The sequence below is a fragment of the Halichoerus grypus genome, chromosome 2 (genome assembly GCF_964656455.1).
Source record: "Halichoerus grypus chromosome 2, mHalGry1.hap1.1, whole genome shotgun sequence".
Lineage (NCBI taxonomy): Eukaryota > Metazoa > Chordata > Mammalia > Carnivora > Phocidae > Halichoerus > Halichoerus grypus.
The window spans coordinates 182,598,105-182,606,337 of record NC_135713.1 but is presented as its reverse complement, the minus strand read 5'-3'; positions in this window follow the sequence as shown (position 1 = coordinate 182,606,337).

The window sequence follows — 8,233 nt, the reverse complement described above, 5'->3', positions numbered from 1 at the left end:
TGCCTTTGAATTTGGCATATCATAGCTTTGGCTTTTTCCACCATATCAATCAAAGGCTGAGCCCTCCTCAGAATAATGATTGAGACCAGCTTCCAAATAGCCAGTGACCCCAAAGATGGTGCTTCACTTCCACGTTCCTAGAACCTGCCAGATAACAGTGTTGATGCAAAAAGAAAAGATGTCTTGTAGTCTGAAGACTTGATCCTGAGGTCATCTGAATTGGATAGGCAATACAGCTGACCTACAGACTTAGAAAGCATTATAGGAACTCAGAGAAGAAACATCCAATATGAACCGTAATAGCTGGGCGAGTCTTGGTGGCAGAGGTGAGTCACCCTAAATTCAAAGGTATGCTAACTTTAGCACTGCTGGGAACACAGTGGATAAAGAGGCACTGGATCTTGAATCGGAAGACTGGCATTTGAATCTGAGGTCTACCATTCACCATCTATGGGATTTCAAAAGACACTTGAGTGCTTTAAGCCACAGTCTCTTTGGCAAAAGCAGCATAAAAACATCTTTCATACAGAATTGTTGTGTTAATTACATGGGACAGTATGCATAAAAGCATTTAATACATTATAGATACTTAATAATTATTCATTGAAATCTATATGGAACGGTAATTGGAAAATCTAATATGTGGTTTAGGAAACATGCCAACCAGGAATTTAAAACATCAACTACCAGACACTCTTTGTATGCCAAGTTATCGTTCTCATGCATCCTGTTCTCTATCCCTTCCACCCTAGCTAATACAATGATGTTTGCTTAGCTGATGGGGTTCTGGGTTAGGAAGGTGATATAAAGGAGAGTAGACAATTATATAAACAGATATTTATAGTTTAAGCAAATAGTTGATGTTCACTAACTAAACCTTTTTTTTTTTTTCTTATTCTTATCAGGGAGGAAAAACACCAGGAAGATACTTGAAGGGGAACTGAGATAGGAATCAGAAAGCATGAAGTCACCGCTTTGTCGTTTGGAAGTTATGCGGGCAAGTTACTTGACTTTTCCCCAAATAGGGCTTTGTTTTACTTGTTGTTTTTAGTTTGTTTTGTTTTGTTTTGTTTTTTGACTCTGTAATAGGTGGACAGGTTATCTACCTCACCGGGCTGTTTTGAGAAATAAATGAGATAAGACATACAGAGTGCCTGGTGCAGAGTCAGCCCTAAATTCATGGGGGTTAGCACTTTTAGCTTCTGAGCACTTGGTTTTTTGGGTGGATCAGTGAGATCGGGGTTTGAGTCTTGCCTTTGTCACTAGCTGTGTGATCTTAGGTAATTCACTTAAAATCTCTTGGTCTTAGTTTCTTCGTCTTTAAAACTAAGAGACAAAGACTGAGTCTCTGTGCTTCGCAGGGTAAATGGGTAGTGCATCTGATGAGAAAATCATTGCGAGACACCTTATGTATGTGTGTTTACATATCTAGGTATGTACACCTGTATGCAGGTGTATGTGTACATATGTATAAAGTGCACGTACTTGTATGCATATCTGTATATACATGAGCGAGCACATATGTATGTATACACACACACACACACACACACACACATACATACAGGCCTTGATTTAGACCTTGATTTGGAAATGTCCGAATATTACATAATTTATCTATGGTAGTCCTGGGACTGGGATTTACTGATCAAGGCAAGGGAAGGGCGTCAAAATCCAGGCCGTGCTGTGACAACTGAGGGGAACAAATGTAACCTCTCATTTGTTACAGATAAACATTGATATCTTTATTCCATTCATTAATAATTAATTGCCCCAGGCTCTGATTCAAGTATAAATGTACCTTATGAAAGCCCCACAGCAGAGAAATATTGTGCAAAATGCAAAACACCAATTTTATCATGAGTAATAAAAATTCAATTAAGTTTAGAATAAATGTGTGAGTTAGTAACCGAAGCTTAACATAAAGCCATGGAATGTAAATAGATCTTGGAAAACAAAATAACAAGGGTGTGACAATTTATAAAGTGTATGGAAAATCCATCATTCCCTTCCCCACACTGGCAAGAAAAGGCCCACATTACGAGGGAGGGGAATAATCTTTGATATTTTTATTGTGATTTATAGCTGGAACAGTCCAACAAGAAAGCTGAATAGGAGGTTTCTTATACCGAGTGGCTTGAGGGGGAAATAAAAAATAAATCTCCTAGAATTATTTCTTCCATGTACGTTTGTTGGGGCCTGGAATTCTGAAGTGTTGGTGAGGGTCTTCACTCTAGAAAAAGATCTGTTTTGTAACTATGGACAAGGCCACTTAACTTAATATGTGATTTTCAGTTCACACATTAGAAAAATAAAAACACTGATGATATTATTATTATTATTAAACGTGTTATGAGAGAGTAAAATGAGGTGTTAGTGAAAGCACTTTGCATATACTGTGGAGGTTAACGAATATTATCCAAGAGATGATAATGTAACTTGAGGATTTTAGTATCTCTCATTGTTTGTTTGTTTTTCATTCATGTAGAATTTTCATGTTCAGATAACTTTGTTCTTCAAAAGAAGAACCTCAGAAAAGGATTTTTTCACAATTCTATCATTTCTCAAAAGAGTATGGCAATTCTTATTTGAAAAATGGATTTTAAAACAGTCATGCCAAAATAAAATAGCTAATTTACCATCACAACCGCTGTTTTTGAAACTAGAAAATGTATAGGGACACCTGGGTGGCTCAGTTGGTTAAACATCTGCCTTTGGCTCAGGTTATGATCCCAGGGTCTTGGGATCAAATCCCACATCAGGCTCCTTGTTCAGTAGGGAGCCTGCTTCTCCCTCTGCCTGCTGCTCCCCCTGCTTGTGCTCTCTCTCTCTCTGACAAATAAATAAATAAAATCTTTAAGAAAAAAAGATTAAAAAAAAAAAACTAGAAAATGTATAAACAAGTTTTATCACTCACTTTCTTCACTAAACTTGAGTTTGTTGCCAATTAATATATTCTAAGGAATAAGTCATAGATTTTGAAAGTAGTTTCTAAGAAAGAGTGTCCGCAGTATTCTGAGCAGTGATAACACAGGTGGAATCCCTGTGTTAGAACATGCTGGGGCTGGAAAGGACCACTCAGACTACCACCCGCAGCTATCTGCTAATGCCAGAGCTCCTTCCCTAGTTGTGCTCATCACTGATGGTCCAGGCTGTGCTTGCATACCTGAAGTGACGCAGGACTCACTACACACTGTAGCCTACTGTAGTCTACCTTTCGTGACTTATGTCTTTTGAAAATCCTTTCTTACAATGGAGCTGAAATCTGTTTTCCTGTAACTTTTATTCCAAAATTTCCATCTGTCTTGACTCTCTCCATGCTCTGTTTACTTCTCCTTCAAGTAGCAGATTTTCAGGTTTTCAATGATGTTTTCATTATGTTCTTAATCATTCTTTGTTTTTTTTTAAATAGCCTGGCTTCTTCAATCTCCGAAAGTATACCCAGAATTGACTATATCACTTCAAGTGTGTTCTGACCAGAGAGGGTTGTGCATTTGTGTGTTTGCATCTGTGTGTGTGTGTGTGTGTGTGTGTGTGTGTGCGCTGTGTATGTATGCATATGGGTGTATGTCCTCTTGCTTTTACCAGGCTGTGAAGGAAATAATGATGTTTATTTATTTATTCGATAAATATTAATTAGGGCCTTTGTACATGCAGGTGATGCTCATGATAGCCAGACATCAAAGACGAGCACAGTAAATAAATTCATGTTCTTAGGAGGCTTATATTTTAGTTGGAGAGTGACAAATATATGAATATGTGATTAAGTATCATATAGATAAGTGTTGAGGAGAAGATTAAAGTAGAGTAAGGTAATGGAATAGTTGATGAGGAGAGGGTAGCTCTTTGAGATCAGGTGATCAGGATAGGCCCTGCTTATGATGTAACTCTTAAAAATCAGCATATCTTTTTTTTTTTAAAAAGTATGATTGAGGTATAATTGACATGCAATGTTATATTAGTTGCAGGTATACAACGTATTGATTCGACAATTCTATACATGACTCAGTGTTCAGCATGGTAAGTGTAATCACCATACAAAGTTATTACAATGTTATCGACTATATTCGCTATGCTGTATTTTTCATCTCTGCTGCTTATTTATTTATTTTTGGTGGAAGTGTAGTTGACACACAATGTCACATTAGTTCAGGTGTGCAACGTAGTGATTTGACAAGTCTATACATCACATGACTTATTTATTTCACAACCAGAAATTTGTACCTCTTAATCCACCTTCATCTGTTTCATCCATTTCCCCTAATTCCCTCCCCTCTGGCAACCACCAGTTTGTTTTCTGTAATGATATAACATTTAAAGAGGGTGTAGAACAAAGCAAAGGAATGAACCAGTGGAGCCTGAAGGAAGAGCATTTCTGGCAGAGCTAATAACAAGTGCAAAGGTCCAGAAACAAATGAGCTTGGCATGTCTGAGGAACCATAAGAGACCTGGGTGCCTCTAGTTCAACATGCCAGAGGGAGGGTGGTAAGAGATGAGGTCAGAGAGATGGGCATAAATCAGATGCTATCAAGCCTTGTAGGCTGGGATAACAAGTTGGGGTCCTATTCCAAGAGGGATAGGGAATCCATTTGGTGTTTTCATCGAACACTGTCATTTTGAGATCACTGACTTGGGCTCCAGGGTAGAGAATTGACCTGGGTGACAGTGGTAGGGAGACCATGGAGAGTAGAAGTGGGGAGATCACCTGGGAAAAGTGACAGCTGCAGCTGAGGCAGGTAACAGGTGTTCTGATAACCAATTCCCCTGTGTGTGCGTGTGTGTGTAATGGGGTTCCCCACAAGCAATGCTCAGGATCCCAACTGGTTGTCCTACAATTCAACTCAGTTCTGACGCTGTCTGCCTGGAGGCAGCATCCGATTCCACAGGGGCAGGGCTGAGTCCCACAAGCCTCCCTCTGACCAGTACTTCAGATGCCAGTTCTAAGCTCAGGTTGTGACTTTTACTTCTGATCCACTGGCTGTAGATCAGAGGTTCCCACAAGCCCCTCAGTGGGTTCAATTAATTTGCCAGAGCAGCTCACAGAACTCAGAAAACCTCATTACTCACTAGATCACTGATTTATTATAAAAAAAGATATAACTCAGGAACAGGCAGATGGAAGAGATGCCTAAGGCAAGGCTTGGGGAAAGGGCTCTCAAGCTTCCTTGCCTTCTCCAGGCTCGGTTTTCCCAGCACCTTCATTTGTTCACTAACCCAGAATCTCTCTGAACTCTGCCCTTTGGGGTTTTTATGGAGGCTTCAGTACAGAGGCATAATGGATTAAATCATCGGCCACTGGTGATTGACCTCCCGCCCCTCCTCCCTCCCTGGAAGCATGTGTGTTGGGGAGGAGGGAGGAGGGACTGGAAGTTCCAACTCTCCAATGGCTTCCAAGGCAAACACAGTCCCTCAAGTCATCTCATTAACATAATAAAGGATACCATTCTTGCTCTTATCACTTAGGATAACTCCAAGGGTTTTTTGGATCTCTCTGCCAATGACAGCAAAAAGACCAAATATGTATTTCTTTCTTTTTTTTTTTTAAAGAGAGAAGGTGGGGAGGGGCAGAGGAAGAGAGAGAATCCCAAGCAGTTTCCACGCCCAGCATGTGAGCCTGAAGCGGAGCTTGATCTCACAACACTAAATCATGATCTGAGCCAAAAACAAGAGTTGGAGGCTTAACCTACTGAACCACCCAGGCATCCCCCCAAATAGACATTTCTTATGATAAATCACAATATCACAGCAAAAGACCTTGGGGCCTAGAACTAGGGCAAGTGGTTGAATTTGGGATCTATTTGAAGAGTAGTGTTGACAGGACTTGTTGATGGTCATAGGGATGGAAGAAATAGAGGGTTAAGGAATTCATTGTGGAACACATGCGTAACGGTTTTTGCAAACAGGTAAAGAATCAGTGGTCCAAAGAAAAGTGTTACTGACTCATGAAAAAGAATATTCTGACACATCCCATTCACAGCATGGTGCAACCAATGCAACACTGAACTAAGAACTCCATACTTTTCTAAGCCTTGTTGCTTAAGATTTAGCCTTGAGCAAGAAATTTCCCATCAGCGGGCACTCAGTTTTTCTACATGTAAAAATTAAAGGGTAAACTATATTTTCTCTAACAGTCCATTTACTTTATTTGTGCAATGTCTCTAAGGATTAAACACAACCTTTATTTGCTAATAGATATTCTGAACCCCTTGGTGACATTGTTGGTGACTTGGCTTCATAAGGGCCTGTAAGGGAAGTATTTCCCAAGGGAAAAGTGTATAGAATTTCATTAGGAATGTACCCAATGAATTGAGATGTCATTTAAAGCTTACACAGAATCCCATTTTGATGACCTGACCTAATAAAACCGAGTGAATAAACAGAAATTTGCCTCACTAATGCCTTGGGCAGAGGGAAGAGGCTCAATCTAGTTATTATACACCACTATGTGTTTGACAATGTTTCAAGTTCTTCAGCCAAAAGATTAATCTAAAAAGTCAGTAAATGTTTGTTCAGTGGGGAAAGAAATCATGATGATTGAATTACATATTATAGCTTCATTGATTGACAGCAAAAGTACTGAGATATTTGGCCTGGTAAATTGAAACTGTTGCATAGGAAGAAAAAAAAAAAAGAAGAAACCTTGATTGTGTAATCAGAGCATGTTAACACACTGTTATTATTTCAGATACGTGTTTTCTCTCTTTTGCAAAAAAGAAAAAAAATCTGAGAAAGAGTCTTGGTTTGTTTACACGAAAGATCCCATAGGCCAAGATCATGAAATATAAATAGGAAAGCAGCAACAACTAATGATAGAAGAAAGGTAGAATTGGGAAACATCTGGGCAAGGTGAGAGAAAAATGCAGGAGAGCAGGACGGAGGGCAAATTTGAACACGGTACCACTCTCTTACCTTCCACTACTCTGACTTAGAGAGAGGGAATAGGAAAACAAATTTCTCCGTGAATCTTGCCAAATTCCTCTTATTAACTCTTTAACTCTTCCTGCCTAGAGAAAAAGTTCATTTTTAAAAAAGATTTATTTATATATTTGAGAGAGAGAGAAAAAAAAACAGAGAGAGAGAGAGAGACAGCACCCACAAGCAAGGGAAGGGAGAGGGACAAGCAGATTCCACACTGAGCATGGAGCCTGACTCGGGGCTCCATCCCAGGACCCTGAGATCATGACCTGAGCCAAAACCAAGAGTCATTTGCTTAATTGACTGAGCCTCCCAGGTGCTCTCAGAAAAAGTTCATTTGGTAGCCTTCCTTTTAAAGCCATCCATCCGTATAAATCAGAAGTGAATTTAGTGTGCCTTTTCATTAGCCTTTTGGTCAGTGGTTCTCAAGCTGTAATGACCACAAGAATCACCCAGGGAACCTGCTGAAAATGCAGATGCCAGGACTCCATCCCCCAAAGATGCAGACTCCGTGCCTGAGGCAGAGCCCCCAGTTGACCTTCCTGCCAAGCACCTCAGGTGATTCTGATGCACGTAGGTCCACAGACCACATTGGAATATCCATTGTTTAAGAGGCAACAGAGTATGCAGTCAGGCTCTTTCCCTTCATTGTATCAAAGCTGAGCTGAAAAGGACAATTTTTCTGTTACGGGTATTTATCTTTGCTGAAATTCTATAGGTAGAGGGGAACTGTTATCAAACTTGCTGACTGGATAAAATGCAAAGTTCAATCCTATGCTGCTTAAGAGAAATGCACCAGGAAAATGAGGGCATCGGTGACAATTTTTATTCCAGCTCAGTAGAACTCAAGGTAAGAAACATTCAGTGGGAAAAAGCTGGTTATTTTATACTACTAAAAGCACACAATAAAGAGGTAACAATTGTGAACATTTATGCACCAATAAAACATCAAATATATAAAATGTTATTTTTAAAAATAAGGAAAATTTTTTAAAATTCTGAGAGGTTTTAATATAATTATAAATTGTATAATTGAAATAACCCGCAGCTAATTCTATTCAGTTTCTGCTATATTTAATTTGTATTAAAGGTACCATAAACCTTTTATTGATTTTGGTAAAGTCATAAAAAATTACTCCATGCTTAATTTGGTAGTGAAAAGTACAGCACTGAATGTGAGCAAAACAAAAACAACTGAAAATACCATTTATTTGAAACCAAAGATAAAAAGCCAACGAATGGCCAAGGCTTCAAGTTAATCAATAGCATATAACAATAATCTTAAGTGAGAGTGGATTTAGCAGACCCTATGCCAGAC